General features: G+C 36.7%; 1 protein-coding gene across 1 annotated transcript in view; it reads right to left on the bottom strand.

The window, feature by feature from the left end:
* Positions 1–24,954, bottom strand: part of EPHA6 (EPH receptor A6) — an 872,902-nt gene that overhangs the window by 799,566 nt on the left and 48,382 nt on the right.

Raw genomic sequence — 24,954 nt, 5'->3', positions numbered from 1 at the left:
TTTTGACATAATCGTGTATTTTTGATTGACAAAAATCACAGCTGCAATTTCCAGATCTGTATAACTATGGGTATCTACCCTCACACAAAGTCAGAATCAATATTTAATTCCTAAAAAATCGAACACAGATTGCTTTAAATAAACATAAAATTGTTATGTTTACCCCTAGTATGCCCCTAGGTGTATCAGTATTATTTTAAGCCAACATTCTCCAAAAAGAATCATTTCTTCTTAAAAACAGTGAAACTACTTTTATCTAGAAACTGAGATCAATATTTGCTCATTAGGTGAATTTACAGCATTTTGTTTTTTCATGCCTTTCTTAATTCTGTGGTTGCTTGCCTAATTTTAATATAGGTGGTGTTCATGATTAATTTTCTTACCCCATGTGAAACTTTGAAAATCCTATTTGAAAGATAAAGTAACATGAACACAGTGACATTAAACAACTTTCTCAAATTTAGAGAATAAAATCAAGGCTAGAACTTTTGAACTCATACCATTCAGCTTTCTGCTCTATGAGGAAATGATATCTTTTTCAGAAAGCATGTTCAAACCCCTCTACCTCTGTCCTTTCTGGAAAACAGATCACTCTTTTTTAGTTCTGATGGAAAAAATAAGATATAATAATCAGAAATTGTTTTCCTTTGTTCTTACCTTAAATAGAGAAAAAAAAAAAAAAATCAAGCTAGTTTGTTATTTGTAAGGCAAGTTATACTTAGAGTTAAGAACTGCTACCGAAAATCAGTTGATTAAAAATACAACTAGTATTGTTCATCTCACTTCCACACCTTATTTTGTCCAAAAGAACCTCCATATTATTATCCTGCTTGACACAGCTTTATTTGCTTCAGTCCTAAATCATTTTTTAAGCCTGCCATTAAGACAGGCAAGCTTACCCCATAGACCCAAGGAGAACCCAGATGTGGATCTGATCCATGGTAAAGTCACCAAATGACAGGTGCACCCCAGGCTTCTAAGAAATATCAGTAAGACTTAAAAATGAGTCAGCTCACAAGTCATGCTTTCCCCATCAAACTGTTCAGTTATTTCTATAGAGTTTTTAAAAAGGAAATTTGGCATGTTCCTAATTAATAGCAAATACAAGTCTTTCATTTTGGCATCTTCAGCACTTTGATCTATAAAAAAAACTAAGTAGTTCAGTGTATGACCTGTATTATTTCCATTTGTTTCAGTTACACAGAGATTAAATAGGTAGGAAAGACTATTTGTCTTTGGTTTTAGATTTACTAGCCATACATTTAATAAATGTGATCTTTTCCATCTGTCACAGAAACTCACAACACTTACTACATATTGCCCAATATGCCCAAACCATTGACCCCTTCTCCCCATCACTTACACAGTATCAGAAATGCTTCCTGCCTTTCTAGTGCTTTCTTTTCTTATATTTCTCACTTCTCTTCCATCGCTTTGGACACCATTTTTTTTAAATATTATGAAACTCAAGGTTTGAAATGCATTTAAATATTTTTTATAGCTCTGGTAAAAACAGATTATGACTTTTTTGAAAGTCTTATCTAGTCTTATTTAAACATAATGGCCATCTCAGTATAAAACCATTTCTACATACTGGAAGAACAGTCTAAAAAAATTATTGAAACCGTTACTCTAAAAAGAATCGATAATGACTTTGTACTGAGAAAGAAATAATGAGTTTTACTAAAATCTAAGAAAAAAGTATATGAGTAAAGGAAAGATTTCATTTTTACCCTTGGAAAATGGAAGTGAATTTTTGTTTGTTGTTTTTTTTTTCCCCTTTGAAATATTGTTTTTTTTTTTCCATTACACTTACATGGTTATGTCCATAATGGAAATCATTTTTAACTCCCTTCATTAATATATATGTAGTCACAAAAGTGTGACTTGATTATACTTTAAGACATTTTGATGTTATTTCAACATTTATTAAATCTGTTATATTTAAGATGCTATTATTAGCTATTGCAGGGTATAGAAAGTTTATAAGATACTACGTGTAGCCTGAAGGAGTACCTGATGTTATTTTTTCACTCCCACCTTAAGGATTTTTGTGTCAACATAAACATGCCATAGTTTATTCAAACATGTATATAGCAAAGAAGCTTAAAATGCCCTATTCAGAAGGTACTGAAGAGAAAAGGCTACAGCTATTTTGTACAACATGTAGAATTAAACTGCTATTTCAAAAGGGCAAACAGCCAATAGCATATCAACATCTCCATAAAACTGTCAGTAATTGGACCATTTATCTCACTTCCTATAGAAATGTCAAAGATGAACAGATTTTAGAAATGTATTCCAGTAGTTAACAGTAAGGAAAATAATTTTCTACCTGAAAAATACTTTTCAATGTAATCCCCAATACAAGAAATATCTGCTAATTTGTGAGAAAAGATAGTGTTTTACTTAAAGTAAGAAATTAAAAAACTGAAGTACACATTACTAGAAGTAAACATTAACTAATTCAAGCTTTATAATCAGCTATAAAAAAATATCAGGTGGGCGCCTGGGTGGCTCAGTGGGCTGCCTTCGGCTCAGGTCATGATCTCAGGGTCCTGGGATCGAGTCCCACATCGGGCTCTCTGCTCAGCAAGAAGCCTGCTTCCCTCTCTCTCTCTCTCTGCCTGCCTCTTCGTCTACTTGTGATCTCTCTCTGTCAAATAAATAAATAAAATCTTTAAAAAAAAATTATCAGGTAAAAAAGTCATACTTGTATTGTTAAAATTTTGGAAAACATATATATCAAACAACTCTGATAGGGCAATATTCTCCTTTTGTCCATTGAAATTGTGGCCAAATCAAGATATAACTATCAGGGCACCTGGGTGGCTCAGTCAGTTGAGCCTCTGACTCTTGGTTTCAGCTCAGTTCATGATCTCAGGATCCTGGAACTGAGCCCCACATTAGGCTCTGTGCTCAGTGAGGAGACTGCTGGAGATTCTCTCTCCTTCTCCTCTGTCCCCTCTCCTCCAATCACATGCTTTCTCTCTCTAAATTAATAATTAAAATATTTTTTAAAGATATAATTATCAATATGTATTTTAAAAATTACTTCTGCCAATACAGTATGAGCTCCTCAAGGAAAGGGGCTGTGTGTGTACATTTGTTGAATAAAATGAATGAATGAATGAATGAACAAATGAATGAATGAATGTACAGATGAATGGAAGGGAGCCTAGGCAAAAAACTCATGTCTTGAGAAAAAATATTCTTAACCAACTACTGAAAAAGCAATGCAGGATTAGTGGGAAGGCAGGCACTGGACAAAATTTAAGTGGCCATTGTGCTTACTTTTTAAGGGAGAAGGTCAGAGGCTACACACAGATGACCTCTCTAAGAGGTGGTTAAGGGACAAAGTGGTCTTTGGAAAGATTAAAGAGGGATTTGTTTCGAGCACAGAATGGACTGTTAGAAGACAAACACCTTCTGCAACTTTTGAGGTCCTTTTCTCTGCTCCATCTGGCCCCAACGCTTTCATCAAAGAATGCCCTTAGACTCCTTGCTCTCAGTCCAAACTCTCTGCATCTATAGCCCTGTGTCTCACAGTGCATAGTGTTCAAATGATCCCTTCTTATCTGCTACCCCACTGAAAACACTCACCATATCAAGAAAACATTTTAACTAAAACAGCACACAAATGTGCTTATGAATACTCATTTTCCTTATTCTTCCTACTTTAGTTATCCAACTTAAATTTGAATTGATTACAGCACTCTCTGGGTGAAAGTGAACTTGAGACTCTTTAATGGCATAGATAAAATCGTACCACATAAGCAATTCCTCATAGAACTGTATTGAAAAAGAACTCCTAACAACACAATTTTTATCATATCCAAAGATATTACCCTTTGTTTAGATTATATTGTCTGCCTGTGTAAACTTAGCCAATTTGTAATTATTGTTCGACCAACTGTTGGGAATTGCTCTGCCATTAACCAAGTAATTCTCTTAAGTTTTAGTATCTACCCCAACCCGGCTCTCCACAGACTCTGATCTTTTTAGTCACTCTTCCACGATAACATGCATGACTTAGTATGTAAAAACAAGAGTAAAAAATAAGTTTGCTTATGTCAAAAGCAAAATTGCCTCTTCTTTGTCCTTTGAATCTCTCGTTAATTGATCTACTCCAAGAGTCAACAAAACAAAACAAAACAAAAAACGAGAGTCTTCTAAGAGAAAGCTGAGAACAGTGTTTTTTTTTTCCTTACATTTCCCCATCCACTCCCTCCAGCTATTTCCAGAAATATAATCCATAATCTAGCTTAAGTGTCTAAAAAAGATAGAGCCAAATTGCCAGTTGAAGATGCTTTCCTACAGCAGCTAACTAAACTGTCCATAAACACTTAGATTTAACAGTCAGCTGCTTACAAAACATGATTGTCATATCATAAAACTTGATAATCTGTTCATACAATAATTATATTTCAGGAGAGATGTTGCAGAAGAATAATTTAAATAAAATGTAATTTTTAACCCTTTTACCATAATTTCACCATCCTTGGCTGTCTAAGAAATGTATGTTGTCTCCTGAATCACTAAATCGAGTGAGGATTTAGTAAGTAATATTACTTACTGAGGATTTTAGTAAGTAATATTGCCTATGGAAGAGAATTCTCTCTGTAATGAGAGAAATGGGGAGGAAAGATATGACGACAAAATATAAAGACAACTAGTTGTCATATTATTTACACATAAAACAGCTTTTAGCATAATTATTTGATAAATAAAGTTATGAGAATTATGTAGGACAACTTCCTACTGAAACTACTGAGGAATGACAGAGCAAATGTGATGCCAGATTTAGAGGCACATGAACTGTAAGACAGCTGATCTTTTGTGGCATATTTCTGCACTGCAGACGAGTCAGGAGAAGGAATGGTTCATAAATGAAAAATTTACAAATGTGATCCATGCCAAGATCAGCACGACTTCAGTATATAGAAAAGAATGACAGATGGACACTTTATTGTTGGCAGAAAAAATAAAAGAAATAAAATAAAACAACAACAAAAAATAGGCATTATCATCATTATTCTGAAGGGAAGGCAAGTCATTAAGTACTATTGTGAAAGTGTTTATCATCAGGATCTTGTGCAATAAAATAAATGCAATAAAGATGATAATGGCATTTTAACATTTAGGCAAATGGAGACCATTTTATCTAACACAGGTTTACCAAGCATAATTAAACATAAGAAAGCAGATACAGGCTTTTAAAAGACATTGATTAATGTCAGGGGCACCTGGGTATCTCAGTGGGTTAAGCCTCTGCCTTCAGCTCAGGTCCTGATCTCAGGGTCCTGGGATCGAGCTCCGCATCAGGCTCTCTGCTCAGTGGGAAGCCTGGTTCCCCCCTCTCTCTCTGCCTGCCTCTCTGAGTATTTGTGATATCTCTCTCTCTCTGTCAAATAAATGAATAAAATCTTTAGAAAAAAATAAGACATTGATTAATTTTAAGTTATTGATTACTCAAGACACGGATTATGGTAAGAAATATAAAATGTTGAGAAATTCTTTTGGTAAGGTCGTCAGGATCCAAACTCCATCCTCAGCTACCATAACTGGGAACCTCAATTCTTATCCTTCCAAGGAGCAATGATCATATTTTAGGAGACTGACTCCTGCTAATCAGACATACATGAGTCTAATTTATAAATAAGGATAATTTATTCACTGATGATTTGTCCCCTCAAGGAATCTCTTTCCTTGCAGGTAAACACATTCAAGAGACTAAATTATGGATCAAAGATTTCTAGGAAAGTTCTAAATTACTGGAAAGGATTAACCCTGTTTCACTTTTCAACCCTCTACGTCTATTTCAATGTAAGGAATTAAAATTTTACCTACTTACTTTAAAGCTCCTAACTTTGAATAGTGCCAAAGAAAAAAAAGAAGTTTTCTACTTCTAAAAAGTTTTTCAAATACATATGTCGTCAACTTATTGTAACTTTGGCATTTCATTAGCCTAAAGAGATCCATGTCCCATTTCTAACTTATAAAATGAAAAGAATATTTTTTAAGCCACTATTTCAAACACTATTTATAAGGCATATTAGAGTCTCCATAGTTATATCCTATTATTGGCTAAACTTTGGAAGGACTGATTTTTATTTTTTAGAAAGAAAACTGGTTCTATGCATAGATTCTCAATAATTACAAAGTAGTATGTGTTATTTTTTTCACCCCAAGGAAGATCTTTCTATGTGAATAAAACAAATCCCAGTTACTGAATTTTATATGGCTTCAAATAAGGACATAGAATAACATCTGTGGCCATCTGCACAATTTTGGAAAGAATCTAAACTTTTAGGCATAGAGTCCACAATTGGTTGGACAGACTGATTTGGTCTAAGACAAGTCTTGCAGAGAGAGAGCAGAAGCAGGCTCCCTGCTGAGCAGAGAGCCCGATACAGGGATCGATTCCAGGATCCCGAGATCATGACCTGTGCCGAAGGGAGTGGTTTTTTTTTTTTAATTTTATTTTTTATAAACATATAATATATTTTTATCCCCAGGGGTACAGCTCTGTGAATCGCCAGGTTTACACACTTCACAGCACTCACCATAGCACATACACTCCCCAATGTCCATAACCCCACCCCCCGAACCCCCTCCCCCCATCAACCGTCAGTTTGTTTTGTGAGATTGAGAGTCACTTATGGTTTGTCTCCCTCCCAATCCCATCTTGTTTCATTTACTCTTCTCCTACCCCTTTAACCCCCCATGTTGCATCTCCTCTCCCTCATATCAGGGAGATCATATGATAGTTGTCTTTCTCTGATTGACTTATTTCGCTAAGCATGATACCCTCTAGCTCCATCCAAGTCGTCACAAATGGCAAGATTTCATTTCTTTTGATGGCTGCATAGCATTCCATTGTGTATATATACCACGTCTTCTTTATCCATTCGTCTGTTGATGGACATCTAGGTTCTTTCCATAGTTTGGCTATTGTAGACGTTGCTGCTATAAACATTCGGGTGCACGTGCCCCTTCGGATCACTACGTTTGTATCTTTAGGGTAAATACCCAGCAGTGCAATTGCTGGGTCATAGGGTAGTTCTATTTTCAACATTTTGAGGAACCTCCATGCTGTTTTCCAGAGTGGTTGCACCAGCTTGCATTCCCACCAACAGTGTAGGAGGGTTCCCCTTTCTCCGCATCCTCGCCAGCATCTGTCATTTCCTGACTTGTTCATTTTAGCCATTCTGACTGGTGTGAGGTGATATCTCATTGTGGTTTTGATTTCTACTTCCCAGATGCCGAGTGATATGGAGCACTTTTTCATGTATCTGTTGGCCATCTGGATGTCTTCTTTGCAGAAATGTCTGTTCATATTTCTGCCCATTTCTTGATTGGATTATTTGTTCTTTGGGTGTTGAGTTTGCTAAGTTCTTTATAGATTTTGGACACTAGCCCTTTATCTGATATGTCATTTGCAAATATCTTCTCCCATTCTGACAGTTGTCTTTTGGTTTTGTTAACTGTTTCCTTTGCTGTGCAAAAGCTTTCGATCTTGATAAAATCCCAATAGTTCATTTTTGCCCTTGCTTCCCTTGCCTTTGGTGATGTTCCTAGGAAGATGTTGCTGCGGCTGAGGTCTAAGACGTTGCTGCCTGTGTTCTCCTCAAGGATTTTGATGGATTCCTTTCTCACATTGAGGTCCTTCATCCATTTTGAGTCTATTTTCATGTGTGGTGAAAGGAAATGATCCAATTTGATTTTTCTGCATGTGGCTGTCCAATTTTCCCAACACCATTTATTGAAGAGACTGTCTTTTTTCCACTGGACATTCTTTCCTGCTTTGTCGAAGATGAGTTGACCATAGAGTTGAGGGTCTATTTCTGAGCTCTCTATTCTGTTCCATTGATCTATGTGTCTGTTTTTGTGCCAGTACCATGCTGTCTTGATGATGACAGCTTTGTAATAGAGCTTGAAGTCCAGAATTATGATGCCACTAACTTTGGCTTTCTTTTTCAATATTCCTTTGGCTATTCGAGGTCTTTTCTGTTCCATATAAATTTTAGGATTATTTGTTCCATTTCTTTGAAAAAAATGGAAGGTACTTTGATAGGAATTGCATTAAATGTGTAGATTGCTTTAGGTAGCATAGACATTTTCACAATATTTGTTCTTCCAATCCAGGAGCATGGAACATTTTTCCATTTCTTTGTGTCTTCCTCAATTTCTTTCATGAGTACTTTATAGTTTTCTGTGTATAGATTCTTAGTCTCTTTGGTTAGGTTTATTCCCAAGTATCTTATAGTTTTGGGTGCAATTGTAAATGGGATTGACTCCTTAATTTCTCTTTCTTCTGTCTTGTTGTTGGTGTAGAGAAATGCAACTGATTTCTGTGCATTGATTTTATATCCTGACACTTTACTGAATTCCAGTACAAGTTCTAGCAGTTTTGGAGTGGAGTCTTTTGGGTTTTCCACATATAGTATCATATCATCTGCAAAGAGTGATAGATTGACTTATTCTTTGCCAATTTGGATGCCTTTAATTTCCTTTTGTTGTCTGATTGCTGAGGCTAGGACTTCTAGTACTATGTTGAATAGCAGTGGTGATAATGGACATCCCTGCCGTGTTCCTGACCTTAGGAGAAAAGCTCTCAGTTTTTCTCCATCGAGAATGATATTTGCAGTGTGTTTTTCATAGATGGCTTTGATAATATCGAGGTATGTGCCCTCTATCCCTACACTTTGAAGAGTTTTGATCAGGAAGGGATGCTGAACTTTGACAAATGCTTTTTCAGCATCTATGGAGAGTATCATATGGTTCTTGTTCTTTCTTTTATTAATGTGTTGTATCACATTGATTGATTTGCGGATATTGAACCAACCTTGCAGCCCTGGAATAAGTCCCACTAGGTCGTGGTGAATAATCCTTTTAATGTACTGTTGAATCCTATTGGCTAGTATTTTGGCGAGAATTTTTGCATCTGTGTTCATCAAGGATATTGGTCTGTAGTTCTCTTCTTTGATGGGATCCTTGTCTGGTTTGGGATCAAGGTGATGCTGGCCTCATAAAATGAGTTTGGAAGTTTTCCTTCCATTTCTATTTTTTGGAACAGTTTCAGGAGAATAGGAATTAGTTCTTCTTTAAATGTTTGGTAGAATTCCCTGGGAAGCCATCTGGCCCCGGGCTTTTGTTTGTTTGGAGATTTTTGATGACTGTTTCAATCTCCTTACTGTTTATGGGTCTGTTCAGGCTTTCTATTTCTTCCTGGTTCAGTTGTGGTAGTTTATATGTCTCTAGGAATGCATCCATTTCTTCCAGATTGTCAAATTTGCTGGCGTAGAGTTGCTCATAGTATGTTCTTATAATTGTCTGTATTTCTTTGGTGTTAGTTGTGATGCCTCCTCTTTCATTCATGATTTTATTTATTTGGGTCCTTTCTCTTTTCTTTTGATAAGTCTGGCCAGGGGTTTATCGATCTTATTAATTCTTTCAAAGAACCAGCTCCTAGTTTTGTTGATTTTTTCTATTGTTTTTTTGGTTTCTATTTCATTGATTTCTGCTCTAATCTTTATGTTTTCTCTTCTCCTGCTGGGTTTAGGGTTTCTTTCTTGTTCTTTCTCCAGCTCCTTTAGGTGTAGGGTTAGGTTGTGTACCTGAGACCTTTCTTGTTTCTTGAGAAAGGCTTGTACTACTATATATTTTTCTCTCAGGACTGCCTTTGACACTTGTGTCCCACAGATTTTGAACCGTTGTGTTTTCATTATCATTTGTTTCCATGAATTTTTTGAATTCTTCTTTAATTTCCTGGTAGACCCATTCATTCTTTAGAAGGATGCTGTTTAGTCTCCATGTATTTGGGTTCTTTCCAAATTTCCTCTTGTGATTGAGTTCTAGCTTCAGAGCATTGTGGTCTGAAAATATGCAGGGAATGATCCCAATCCTTTGATACCAGTTGAGACCTGATTTAGGACAAAGGGTGTGATCTATTCTGGAAAATGTTCCATGTGCACTAGAGAAGAATGTGTATTCTGTTGCTGTGGGATGAAATGTTCTGAATATATCTGTGATGTCCATCTGGTCCAGTGTGTCATTTAAAGCCTTTATTTCCTTGTTGATCTTTTGCTTGGATGATCTGTCCATTTCAGTGAGGGGAGTGTTAAAGTCCCCTACTATTATTGTATTATTGTTGATGTGTTACTTTGATTTTGTTATTAATTGGTTTATATAGTTGGCTGCTCCCACGTTAGGGGCATAGATATTTAAAATTGTTAGATCTTCTTGTTGGACAGATCCTTTAAGTATGATATAGTGTCCTTCCACATCTCTTATTATAGTCTTTGGCTTAAAATCTAATTGATCTGATATAAGGATTGCCACTCCTGCTTTCTTCTGATGTCCATTAGCATGGTAAATTCTTTTCCACCCCCTCACTTTAAAACTGGAGGTGTCCTTGGATTTAAAATGAGTTTCTTGTAGGCAACATATAGATAGTTTTTTTTTTAAGATTTTATTTATTTATTTGAGAGAGAGACAGTGAGAGAGAGCATGAGCTAGGAGAAGGTCAGAGGGAGAAGCAGACTCCCCATGGATCTGGGAGCCTGATTTGGGACTCGATCCCGGGATTCCGGGATCATGACCTGAGCCGAAGGCAGTCGTCCAACCAAGTGAGCCACCCAGGCGTCCCAGGGTTTTGTTTTTTTATCCATTCTGATACCCTATGTCTTTTGATTGGGGCATTTAGCCCATTAACATTCAGGGTAACTATTGAGAGATATGAATTTAGTGCCATTGTATTGGCTGTAAGGTGACTGTTATTGTATATTGTCTGTTCCTTTCTGATCTACTACTTTTAGGGTCTCTCTTTGCTTAGAGGACCCCTTTCAATATTTCCTGTAGAGCTGGTTTGGTGTTTGCAAATTCTTTCAGTTTTTGTTTGTCCTGGAAACGTTTAATCTCTCCTTCCATTTTCAATGATAGCCTAGCTGGATATAGTATTCTTGGCTGCATGTTTTTCTCGTTTAGTGCTCTCAATATATCATGCCAGCTCTTTCTGGCCTGCCAGGTCTCTGTGGATAAGTCTGCTGCCTGTCTAATATTTTTACCATCGTACGTTACAGACTTCTTTTCCCGGGCTGCTTTCAGGATTTTCTCTTTGTCACTAAGACTTGTAAATTTGACTATTAGGTGATGGGGTGTGGACCTATTCTTATTGATTTTGAGGGGGGTTCTCTGAACCTCCTGGATTTTGATGCTTGTTCCCTTTGCCATATTGGGGAAATTCTCTCCAATAATTCTCTCCAATATACCTTCTGCTCCCCTCTCTGTTTCCTCTTCTTCTGGAATCCCAATTATTCTAATGTTGTTTCGTCCTATGGTGTCACTTATCTCTCGAATTCTCCCCTCGTGGTCCAGTAGCTGTTTGTCCCTCTTTTGCTCAGCTTCTTTATTCTCTGTCATTTGGTCTTCTATATCGCTAATTCTTTCTTCTGCCTCATTTATCCTAGCAGTGAGAGCCTCCATTTTTTATTGCACCTCATTAATAGCTTTTTTGATTTCAACTTGGTTAGATTTTAGTTCTTTTATTTCTCCAGAAAGGGTTTTTATCTCTCCGGAGAGGGTTTCTCTAATATCTTCCATGCCTTTTTCAAGCCCAGCTAGAACCTTGAGAATCGTCACTCTGAACTCTAGATCTGACATATTACCAATGTCTGTATTGATTAGGTCCCTAGCCTTTGGCACTGCCTCTTGTTCTTTTTTTTTTGTGGTGAGTTTTTCTGCCTTGTCATTTTGTCCAGATAAGAGTATATGAAGGAATAAGTAAAATACTAAAAGGGTGGCAACAACCCCAGGAAAATATGCTTGAACCAAATCAGGAGAGATCCCAAATCATGAGCGGGGAGAAAGGGGATAAAAAGAGGTTCAGAAAGGAAAAAAAAGAAAGAAAGAAAAGAAACAATTAAAAAAAGAAAACGACAAATGGAAAAATATAAAAAAGAAAAAATATATGTATTAGATAAACTAGTTTAAAAACGTTAAAAAAGAAAAGGGTAAAAGTTAAAAAAAAAGCAGAAGAAGAGAAAAAAAATTGAAAAAGAAAAAAAAATTAAATTAACTGCAAGGCTAAAGAATCATGGGGAGAAAGCCAGGAGCTCCGTGCTTTGCTTTCTCCTCCTCTGGAATTCCGCTGCTCTCCTTGGTATTGAAAGTGCACTCCTGGGTGTTCTCCTTCTACCTGAAGTAGTTTCAGCCTGCTACTTCTCCGCCATCTTGACTCCTCCTCCAACTGTCCTAAGTTCCATTGTTTAATAGAACCTGCCACCTACCAATCTGAAATGGTGTACCTCTCTTTAGTCTCTCCATGTCCCCCATATACAGGGGACAGTTTGTGTTGTGTCTAAAGCAAAAAAGTGATTTTTGCTAAGAGATACTGTTTTGAAGATTGATATGATTGAAATAACAGTTCAAATCCCCAAACTGTTCATTTTTTTCCTGAAAGCTTGAAGACAGAAAATAAGAAGTAACAGATTCCCAAAGAATGTAAAATTGTGCATTACTCAGATTATGGTGGTTTTAGATTATATGATCAAATAATGTCATTGAGAAGTAAACTAGTAAGTTTCTCAGAAACCATATTGACAAATCAATGGTTTTAAGTTTTTAAAACTCTTCTCATTCTTGGTTGATAAAAATAAGGACTGCAGTAAAGACCTTAGACCTGGGGGCCTGGGTAGCTCAGTGTGTTAAAACACTGCCTTCGGGAGAGGAGTCAAGATGGCGGAGAAGTAGCAGACTGAAACTACTTCAGGTGGCGGGAGATCAGCTAGATAGCTTATCTAAAGATTGCAAACACCTATAAATCCGACGGGAGATCGAAGAGAAGAAGAACAGCAATTCTAGAAACAGAAAATCAACCACTTTCTGAAAGGTAGGACTGGCGGAGAAGTGAATCCAAAGCAACAGGAAGATAGACCGCAGGGGGAGGGGCCGGCTCCCGGCAAGTGGTGGAGCAAGGGAGCACAAAATTGGGACTTTTAAAAGTCTGTTCCGCTGAGGGACATCGCTCCAGAGGCTTAACCGGGGTAAAGCCCGCGCGGGGTCAGCATGGCCTCAGGTCCCGCAGGGTCACAGAAGGATCGGGGGTGTCTGAGTGTCGCAGAGCTTACAGGTATTAGAACGGGGAAGCCGGCTACAGAGACAGAGTCGAGGAGTGAGCTCTAAACTCGGGGTTACCTTGAAGCAGGCGCAGGCTCGGTCAGCTTGGAGCGTGGCAGGAGGTCAGGGTGACGGGAGTAATTGGGCGCTATTCTCTGAGGGCGCACTGAGGAGTGGGGCCCCGGGCTCTCGGCTCCTCCGGGCCGGAGACTGGGAGGCCGCCATCTTCATTCCCGTCCTCCGGAACTCTACAGAAAGCGCTCAGGGAACAAAAGCTCCCGAAAGCAAACCCGAGCGCATTACTCAGCCCGGCCCCTGGTAAGGGCGGTGCAACTCCGGCTGGGGCAAAGACACTTGAGAATCACTACAACAGGCCCCTCCCCCAGAAGATCAACAAGAAACCCAGCCAAGACCAAGTTCACCTACCAAGGAGTGCAGTTTCAATACCAAGGAGAGCAGTGGAATTCCAGAGGAGGAGAAAGCAAAGCCAGAGCTCATGCCTTTCTCCCCATGATTCTTTAGCCTTGCAGTTAATTTTTTTTTCTTTTTCAATTTTTTTCTCTTCTTCTGCTAAATTTTTTTAAACATTTACCCTTTTCTTTTTTAACGTTTTTAAACTAGTTTATCTAATATATTTTTTCCTTTTTATATTTTTTCTTTATTCATTTTCTTCTTTTAATTGTTTCATTTTTTTTTTTCTTTCTGAACCTCTTTTTATCCCCTTTCTCCCCGCTCATGATTTGGGATCTCTCCTGATTTGGTTCAAGCATATTTTCCTGGGGTTGTTGCCACCCTTTTAGTATTTTACTTATTCCTTCATATACTCTTATCTGGACAAAATGACAAGGCAGAAAAACTCACCACAAAAAAAAAAGAACAAGAGGCAGTGCCAAAGGCTAGGGACCTAATCAATACAGACATTGGTAATATGTCAGATCTAGAGTTCAGAGTGACGATTCTCAAGGTTCTAGCTGGGCTTGAAAAAGGCATGGAAGATATTAGAGAAACCCTCTCCGGAGAGATAAAAACCCTTTCTGGAGAAATAAAAGAACTAAAATCTAACCAAGTTGAAATCAAAAAAGCTATTAATGAGGTGCAATAAAAAATGGAGGCTCTCACTGCTAGGATAAATGAGGCAGAAGAAAGAATTAGCGATATAGAAGACCAAATGACAGAGAATAAAGAAGCTGAGCAAAAGAGGGACAAACAGCTACTGGACCACGAGGGGAGAATTCGAGAGATAAGTGACACCATAGGACGAAACAACATTAGAATAATTGGGATTCCAGAAGAAGAGGAAACAGAGAGGGGAGCAGAAGGTATATTGGAGAGAATTATTGGAGAGAATTTCCCCAATATGGCAAAGGGAACAAGCATCAAAATCCAGGAGGTTCAGAGAACCCCCCTCAAAATCAATAAGAATAGGTCCACACCCCATCACCTAATAGTCAAATTTACAAGTCTTAGTGACAAAGAGAAAATCCTGAAAGCAGCCCGGGAAAAGAAGTCTGTAACGTACGATGGTAAAAATATTAGACAGGCAGCAGACTTATCCACAGAGACCTGGCAGGCCAGAAAGAGCTGGCATGATATATTGAGAGCACTAAACGAGAAAAACATGCAGCCAAGAATACTATATCCAGCTAGGCTATCATTGAAAATGGAAGGAGAGATTAAACGTTTCCAGGACAAACAAAAACTGAAAGAATTTGCAAACACCAAACCAGCTCTACAGGAAATATTGAAAGGGGTCCTCTAAGCAAAGAGAGACCCTAAAAGTAGTAGATCAGAAAGAAACAGAGACAATATACAACAATGGATCTTACTTAAAAGCCTTGTCTTAGGCAGCCACAAGATAAGTATACCTCCATATCTGCCTGTCAGGTCTTAAGTTTGTACAAGCCTCAACTAGGTACACTCACATGTACTGTTCAGATGGTCTCAACATCTTATCTTCTCTAGTCTAAGTCTTTGGAACAGCTCCCACTGCAAGAATCCTGGGAAGAACTGTACATTCCAAGGACAGAGGATGAGGTGAGAAGACTCTGATTACCCAGGGCTAGCTTACTGTTCAGCTGGTAGCCATGTCTTCTTGATTACCTCTTCCAATACCCCCAAACTTAACAATTCCACATTTGACTTTTGATTATTTTCCCATGAACAGATAGCACCTCCTGTTTTCCCAGTTTGAGTTACTAGCACCCTGCATCTGCTTAAGCACACAAATTAGGAATCTGTATCCAATTCTTTACTCATCCCTCACTGCTCATCTATCATTTTGCAAACCATATATTGTAGACAGAACAACAACCCCCCACCAAAGTTGTTCATGTCCTAATCCCAGAAATGTGTGACAATGCTATGTTATACAGCAAGGGAAATTAAGGTTGCGGATGGAATTAGGTTGCTAATCATTTAACCTTAAGATAGGGAGACTATCCTAGATTACCCAGTTGGCCCAATGTAATAATCAATAAATGTCCTTAAAAGTAGAAGAGAGAGTCAGAGGAAGTTGTGACTAAAGAAGAAAGGCACAGAAAAATACAACTTGCTGACCTGAACACAGAGGAAGGCAGCAATGAGTCAAGGAATGTGGGCAGCCTCCAGAAGCTGGAGAAGGCAAGGAAATGGATTCTTCCCTAGAGCCTCCAGAATGGAACACAGTCCCACTGACACCTTGATTTTAACCTAAAGAGATCCATGTCCTATTTCTAACTTACAAAACGATAAGAATAAATTTTTGTTTTTTAAGCCACCAAATTGAAGATAGTTTGTTACAATAGCAAAAAATAACCAACATACTAAAATTCCTAAATCATCTTCAAATCTATCAGTTTTTCTATTCACTACCTATTTCATCATTCAACTGATCTTGGGTCCCTTGGTCTTTTTCTTCTCATTTAACTTCCATAATACAGTCTCAAGGATCTGCCTAAAAATATCAATCTGATTTTTCCATTCTTTTCTCAAAATCCCTCAGTGGTTCACCGTATCACTTAGAAAATTCTCCCACTCTAAAAAATAGGGGGGTGGGGTGGGGGTACCTGGGTGGCTTAGTGGGTTAAGCCTTTGCCTTTGGCTCAGGTCATGATCTCAGGGTCCTGGGATTGAGCTGTGCATCTGTGCATCAGGCTCTCTGCTCAGCAGGGAGCCTACTTCCCCCTCTCTCTCTGCCTGCCTCTCTGCCTACTTGTGATCTCTCTCTGTGTGTCAAATAAATAAATAAAATCTTAAAAAAAAAAAAGAAAATTCTCCCAAAATATTTACTATAAATGTGCACTTATTTCTTCATAATATATATATTAACATTATACCAGGTTCTGAGCATAAAGGTAAATCAAAATAAACATTGCCCATTTCTTCAGGGTTATTATAATCTAATGTAAAAAACAGAAAATAAATAAAATATAAAATAAATATATAACTATGTTATGAGAAGTGCTATGAATCTAATTTAGATTTTAGGCTCACAGCCTCTAGAAAGAGTCATAATTATAGAGTGGGACTATTTTCTGTATTCCATTTAGATTCATGATGTGAAGTATATAACAATGAATTGAAGAAGACATGAAATAAGGTGTTGCTGAATTATTTATAACTCAGTATTTCTTTCACTTTTTTAGTGCTAGAACCTCATTGTCACTGAATATGCTCTAACATTCTATGGTAAAATGTTCAAGAAAACACAGTAAAGTAACTGCTGCCTTTCAAGATATCCTTTTCACTGCATGCAAGACACTTCTTGTTTTTTGATTTCATCTCTTTGTCCTTCTTCTGCAGTACCCCATCCCTCCCCTATATTACTCTGATACACTGGTAATGCTTAAACTCACTTCATCCTCTCACCTCTCTACATTTCATTCTATTCCTTTCTTACTGAAATTTTTTCACTTTTTTGGTTCTGGAAAAAGACTCAGTCATCACTTATGGCTTAGCTTAAATGTGATTTCTTATAGAACCTTTCTAAACTCATCACCAAAAGATGTAGATGCTCTTATTGTCATGTGGCATTGAAATCTGCTCATACTTTACAAACAGTAATTATCTTACTTTATTTTACTTCAGTGCCAAGATTTTCTTTGTGTAACTGTACTTCCATATAATCTAAAATCCTTGAAGACCAAAACCATATATTTTAACATCCACAATCTTCCTGAATTTTGATTATCTTAAAAATAGTTAATTAAATGGATTAGCAAAATGAGAATAAATATGAATTTGAGAATAGTTAGTAATATTATTATTCCACAGTTAGTAAATGGCTCCGAATGTCAGTAAAAATGGACAACTCAGAGTACAGAAACAAAAAATAGTAGCTACAAAGTACATTAGAATACACTGGAGAGGAATAAATAATTAAAAAAAAAAGTTTGTGCTTTTCTATCAGATTGCTACAAATGAAACTACTAGTGCAGAGCTAAAGCACTAGCAAAGTCACAACAATAATCCTGAAATCCTGATCTTATGGGAAAGAATAAAAATTACTACTGAAATGAAATCATAGTGATTCAAGAGCCTCAAGAATTTAAGCAAAAAAAAAAAAAAAAAAACAATGGAAACCAAGTAGGACAGCTTTAAATATATAATAATAGAGTATATTTGAAGTTGTCAAGCATACTCTTTTTAGATCAGTTATATTTATAATTAGTGATATGTAATTAAGTAATCTGAAAAAACACACTTAAATGTAAGGGAAAAACAGCTATGAATAAGAATAATTATCTACCCAAAATAAAATAAATCAGTTGGTGCTCCTGATAAAAGTTGATGTATTATGGCCACTGGAATTAAATAATGCTAAGGAAAGGAACATCAGATGGCACAAAAAGCATTTTAAAAGCCACAGAAGTTGCAAGAACATATTTGAAATTATATATAAGAATCCTACTGATTTGACACTTTCATCTTGAAGTTGCCAGAGTGATGACACAATTTTATAGAGTCCCCTATTTGTTTGGGTTTTGGTTGGGTTTTCAAATTTCCAGTTATTTTTATTAGAGTCTAGATATATTGAAACTTCAGAAAATAAGACAGACTATTAATAAATCTCTATCCCTAATATGCTCTAAGATATAGTTATAAACTGTGACGACATGCCTTTGTGTCTTAAAGGAGCAAACTATGGAGATAAGGAAGTATGGAAACCCCTACAAGATTTCACATTATTACTGGGGAAAGGGTCCTTTCTTTTTTAAACAGGGGAGCCAAATGGATAACAATCAGGAGGGAGTAGGTTATTCTGACTCTGGGATCAGTGGCAATTATCTCCTATACCCTGTATTATAAGAGCCATAATACACTAGTCATCTTGTTTTTGGAGAAATAGATGATGTACTCAAAGAAATTCCATAAAACAACTGTAAAAGAAACCTATCAAATGAATAATTTGCTTAAGGTCCCAATCCTAGATAAGCAAGTTACTGATGTGAGAAACACTAGACATAGTCATTCACCTCCTCATCATCTCTTTTATCAACAGTCTATTGAGTACTTGGTAAACCCAAGAATTATGCAAGGGACTCACGTACATATGAAATGGAGCTGAATAGGTCAGAGGAACATAAACCATTTTGCATTAGGAAATGTTTTGTGAAATGAAGAAAATTCTTCAAAAACTAAGTAATATACTATACCACATAAAATTCTTAAAAATAGAGTGCCTGAGAACATTTTGTAAACTGACCCAAACTCATGAAACTTAGTGACAAGGAAATTATTTTGAATTAATCCTATCCAAAAGTTTAAACTTTGATGAACATTCTCTTGACATAGTATTGGACCCATGTTGATAAGAACTGGAATTTCTAGTTTTTCTAGAAGATTAATACTCTAGTTACTCCAGACCTACTCCAAAATGTCACACATTATAAAGAAATGTTCTCACCATACCATCATAAATAATGGGATTAAGCTAAAACATTTGGTCAATTTAAAGAACAAAAAACAATTGCAAGTATGTATTTCTTCACTTATCTTCCTTTTTCTTTCTTATCTTCCTCTTTAAGATGATATTTCCTCCAGTATTCCCTAAATTCAACAAAAATTCTGAGCGAATCTCAAGCGACGAACATGTCCTACAGGATCTTGACATTCATCTTTTTTCTTAGCAATCTATCTCTCAAATCCAGTGTTCCAGGCCTTACCGAATTTATATCATGTTTTCAAAAACATCAAATTCTTTGTGCCTTCTCCCAAACTAATATCATCTCACCTTGGTGACAACCTACTCACCCGTGGTCTCAGTTTAAATGGCAGTTCTTGTTGGAGACTCTCCTGATCTCTTTTTACCTAATGATGGAGAAATGTCATGTTTAATGGGCCTCCTTAGACTAATGCATATTTTATAGTTGAAAACCATGTAACTATTTACTGTAAGTATTCAATCATTTATTTCCCAGAAGAGAATAAGTTTCATAAGTTTAGAGACCAGAGTCACCTTTATCAGCAACCTTTTTTAGAACCTAGTAGATGACCTATCAGAAGGCTATCATTAAGAGTCCAAATGAGAAGTAATGATAGCCCTAGCATTAAAAATTCTCACAACTGATCAATGCCATGGTGAACTCGAATCCTTCTAAGTATACTTAGTATGCCCAGTTAATTTTTGCTTCTCATTTGAAACTGACCATGTCAGTTTATATTATTTACATATAACTTCATATCATGGATGAGAAATATAGGAGCCAGAAATATGAGAAGACTTACTAAAGGTCACTCAGGTAGTTAGAGTTACCACCAGATTAAAATCCGTATCTGAGCTAAAGATCAAGATGTCAAAGTAGGAAGATCCTGAGCTCTTTCCATAGACACACTAAAACAACAACTGCATATAGAAAAACTCAGATGAACCTGAGGACTAGAAGAGCTTTTTCACAACTAAAGATATAAAGGAAAAGCCACATTGAGATGAGTAGAAAGGGCAAAGATACAATCTAGTTAGGACCCACAATCCTAGCCTAGCAATCCAAAAATGAGAGACATATCAAATTGGAGGTCCCCCTTGGGGAGCAAGAGGTTTTAGTCTTACATTGGGCAACTCCATCCTGGGGATATGCACTGGGAAGACAAGACCCTATCACACCTGGCTCTGAAAATTAGCAGGGCTTAACTGCAGGCGAGGCAGAGGGCTACAGTAAACTGAAGTTCCTCTCTTAAACGGCCTACATACAAACTCACTCACTCCAAGACAAAGCACAGAGGCAGCAGTTTGAAAAGGTCCTGGGCCATGTATAAAGGAGATTTATTGACAGATTTTAGGGCATGTATCAGAGAAGCAAGGATCTGTAGGAACTTCCTCCAAAAATGTAAGTGCTGGCATGCTCTATTTTTCTTACTCTCCTTCTCCTTAGCTGGCCCAAGACTGGTAAGTGCCATTTCTAACACTCTCCATCTATCTTGCCAGCTCCACTCATTCCTCCCTATTGTTCTCCTGCAGACCTGCCCCTTCTAACACACCCACCCAACAGACACCTCTCCAAAATATCTCCAACCCTGCCATAATCAATGGATGACCTCAGCAAGGACTATAACCCTTCCCTTGCCCCTTCCCACCATACCCAGTAGGCAGCCTCATCTAGATCTAGCATCTTCCCCATGCAACTTGCTCCTCAACCATCAACCACCTGATAGGCAGTTTTGTCTAGATCTGGTGCTACCCCAAGTGCCTCCCATCCTGCCAAACCCCCAGAGCATGGCCACGACTGGAATGAGCATGCCCCACCAAAGCAAATTCTACCCTGATGCACACAGTAGGTAACTCAGTTTGGACCAACATCTCCCCAAAGATACTCTACATGAGGAGGACCAGCCCCACTTACCAGTGCACATGGAACAGCTACAGCCTAACCACAAGAGGGCTTACAGAACCAACCTAGGGGATACACCTGGAGCGCATGGCTCTGGTGACCAGGAAGGGGAATTGTGCTTCTGGGTTCCAAAGGACACCTTCTACAGAAAGCTACTCCTTTGGGATCAGGAGATGAAACTGATACACTTCACATTCAGAAACAGATATTCCAGCAAAATGAGGGATTGGAAAAATATGTTCCAAAACAAAGAATGAGACAAAACCTCAGAAAAATACTAAACAAAATACAGATAAGCAATTTACCTGATAAAGAGTTCAGAGCAATGGTCATAAATATGCTCATCAAACTTGAAAGAAGAATAGATGAACACAGTCAGTATGTCAACAAAGAGATAGAAAATACAAAAAAGAAACAATAAGAGCTAAAGAATATAGTAATTGAAACAAAAGTACACTAGAGGAAATCAACCATATATTAGAGGATGAAGAATAATGGATCACTGATCTGAAAGACAGGGTAGTGAAAATCACCCAAGCTGACTAGCAAAAAGGAAAAAAAAAAATAAAAGATAAGAGTTTAAGGGAAATCTAGAATAGCATCAAGCATACAAACATTCACATTACAGGGGTTCCAGAAGAAAAAAAAGGAGAGAAATGGAACAGAAAACTTGTTTGAAAATAATAATAGCTGAAAACTTCCCTAACCTGGGGAATGAAAGAGAGTCCCAAACAAGATGAACCCAAAGAAGTCCACATCAAGACACATAACAATTAAAATGTTGAAGATTAAAGAGACTCTTAAAAGCAGCAAGAAAAAAAAATAGTTATTTATAAGAAAATCCCCATAAGAATATCCAGCTGATTTTTTAGCAGAAATTTTGCAGGCCAGAAAGGAATGGCACAATACCTTCAAAGTTCTGATAGAAAAATAAATAAATAAATAAGAAACCCTAAAACCAAGAATAGTTCATTTGGCAAGACAAACAAAAGTTAAAGTAATTCATCACCACTAAACCAGTCTTACAAGAAATGTTAAAGGGTTTTATTTAAACCAAAATTAAAGAGTTCACAATAATAAAATACTTAGGAACAAATTTCAACAAGAAGGTAAAAAACCATATACACTGATGGAAAAAATTGAACATGACACAAAAGGAAAGATATTCCATGCTTATAGATTGGAAAAATCAATACTGGTAAAATATCCATACTGCCCAAAGCAATCTACAGATCTAATACAATTCCTATCAAAACAACATTTTTCACAGAACCAAAACAAATAATACTAAAATTTGTGAAGAACCACAAAAGCCAAAGCAATCTTTAGAAAGAATAACAAAGCCAGAGTTATCACAATTTCATATTTCAAGATATATTGCAAAGCCATAGTAAGCAAACAGTATGATACTGACCCAAAAATAGATACATATATCAATGGAACACAATAGAGAGCCCAGAAATAAATCCATGTGTATATGATCAATTAAGCTATGACAAAAGAGGCAAGATTATACAATGGGGGAAAAGACAGTCTCTTCAATAAATGGTGCTAGAAAAACTGGATAGCTACATGCAAAAGAATGAAATAGAACCACTTTATTTTACCATATATAAAAATAAACCCAAAATAGATTAAGGACCCGAATGTGAGACCTGAAACCATAAAATTAATTGAAGAAAACATAGGCAGTAATCCCTTTGACAATAGCTATAAAAACATTTTTCTACATATGTCTCCTCAGGCAAAAGAAATAAAACAAAAATAAACTACTGGGACTAAACCAAAATAAAAAGTTTGCACAGCAAAGGAAACCATAAACAAAATGAAAAGGCAACCTACTGAATGGGAGAAGATATTTGTAAATGATATATTCAACAAGGAGTTACTATGCAAAACAAACAACTTACACAACTCAACACCAAAAACAAACAAAAAAACACCAAAATGATTAAAAAAAAAAATGGGCAGAGGGGCCCCGGGGGGCTCAGTTGATTAAGTGGCCAACTCTTGATTTCAAATCAGGTGAGGATCTCACAGTCCCAGAATTGAGCTCTCAAGCTCTGTGCTCAGTCTGGAGTCTGCTTGGAGATTCTCTCCCTCTGCCTTTCCCCCACACTCACACACACTCTTGCTCTCTTTTTATCAAATAAATCTTTAAAAAAATGGGCAGAGGACCTGAACAGACATTTTTCCAAAGACATACAATGGCCAACAGACACATGAAAAGACTTTCCACATCACTCATTATCAGGGAAATGCAAATTAAAACTACAATAAAATATCACCCCACACCTGTAAGAATGGTGAAAATTAAAATGACAAGAAATAATAAGCATTGGCAAGGATGTGGAAAAAAGGAACCCCCATGCTCTATTGGTAGGAATGCAAATTGGTGCAGCCACTGGTGAAAACAGAATGGAGATTTCTCAAATTAAATGAGGTTTTAACTGGGGAAAATAAAATGGAGGTTTCAAAAATAAAAATAGAATTACCATATGACCTAGTAATTCTATTACTAGGTAACTACCTCCCAAAAATGAAAACAATCATTTGAAAAGATATATCCACTCTTACGTTTATTGCAGGATTATTTACAATAGCCAAAATATAGAAGCAACCCAAGTGTCCATCAATAAATGATAGATAAAGAATATATATGTGTGTGTACATATATGAAATAAAAGGGATCCAGAGTACACATCCTGATGAGCACTTGGCAATGTACAGAATTGTTGAATCACTGTATGTTGAATCACTGTACACCTAAAAATAATATGACACAGTATATTATTCATACTTTAATTAAATACATAAATAAGTGACCATAACAAAAGTAAAGAAAATTATGAAAGAAAATAAATCTTGCTGGTAAAAGCAAACATACAGTAAAAGTAGTGGCTCAACCATTTACAAAGTTATTATGAAAGTTGAAGTACAAAACTAATATAGTCAAGCATATCTACAGGGGTGCCTCAGTGGCTCAGTCAGGTAAGTATATTTACAATAACTACATAAGGAATACACAAAAAATGATGTCAAAAATGACATCAAAAACATAATATGTGGGGACGCCTGGGTGGCTCAGTTGGTTAAGCAACTGCCTTCGGCTCAGGTCATGATCCCGGCGCCCTGGGATCGAGTCCCACATCGGGCTCCTTGCTCAGTGGGGAGCCTGCTTCTCCCTCAGCCTCTGCCTGCCATTCTGTCTGCCTGTGCTCATTCTCTCTCTCTCTGACAAATAAATAAAATCTTTAAAAAAAAAAACAAAAAAACAAAAAACATAATATGTAGTGTAAAGGTAAAAACGTTGTGCTTTTAGAGGGTGTTTAAGTTACCTTCAACTTAAAATGTATACATATATAGATATGGTGTTATACATGAACTCATGGTGACCACAAAGCAAAAACCTATAGCATATACACTAAAAATAATGAAAGGAAGCCAAATATAACACCAAAGAAGTCATCAAATCACAAGAGATAAAAAGAAGATAGGAACAGAGAAGAACTACAAAATAGCTAGAAAATAATAAAATGCAGTTAAGTGTCTACCTGTGAGTAATTACTTTGAATGTAAATTGACTAAGTACTACAATTAAAAGACACAGGCTAGCTGGCTGAATGGATAAAAAATTTAAAAGATAAAAAAACCTAGACCCATCTATATGCAGCCAACAAGAGTCCCACTTCAAACCTAAAGACATTTACAGACTGAAAATGAGATAGAAAAAGATGTCCCATCAAATAAAAACCAAAAAATAAAAGCTGCTGTAGCAATTTATATCAGAAGAAATAGACTTTAAAACAAAGACTGTAACAAGAGATGATTACATAACATAAAGGAGTCAATACAACAAGAAGATAGTTATATCTTTGTAAATATGTACCCAACATAGGTACACCTAAATATGTCAAGCAAATATTAACAGATTGAAAAGGAGAAACTGACAGTAATGTAATAACAGTAGAAGATGATAACATTCCACTTACATCATAGATCAACTGGACAGAAAATCATTATGGAAACA

The sequence above is a fragment of the Lutra lutra genome, chromosome 1 (assembly GCF_902655055.1).
Source record: "Lutra lutra chromosome 1, mLutLut1.2, whole genome shotgun sequence".
Classification (NCBI taxonomy): Eukaryota; Metazoa; Chordata; class Mammalia; order Carnivora; family Mustelidae; genus Lutra; species Lutra lutra.
The sequence above is the reverse complement of the archived record's forward strand: the minus strand, read 5'-3'. Positions and strand labels throughout refer to the sequence as shown.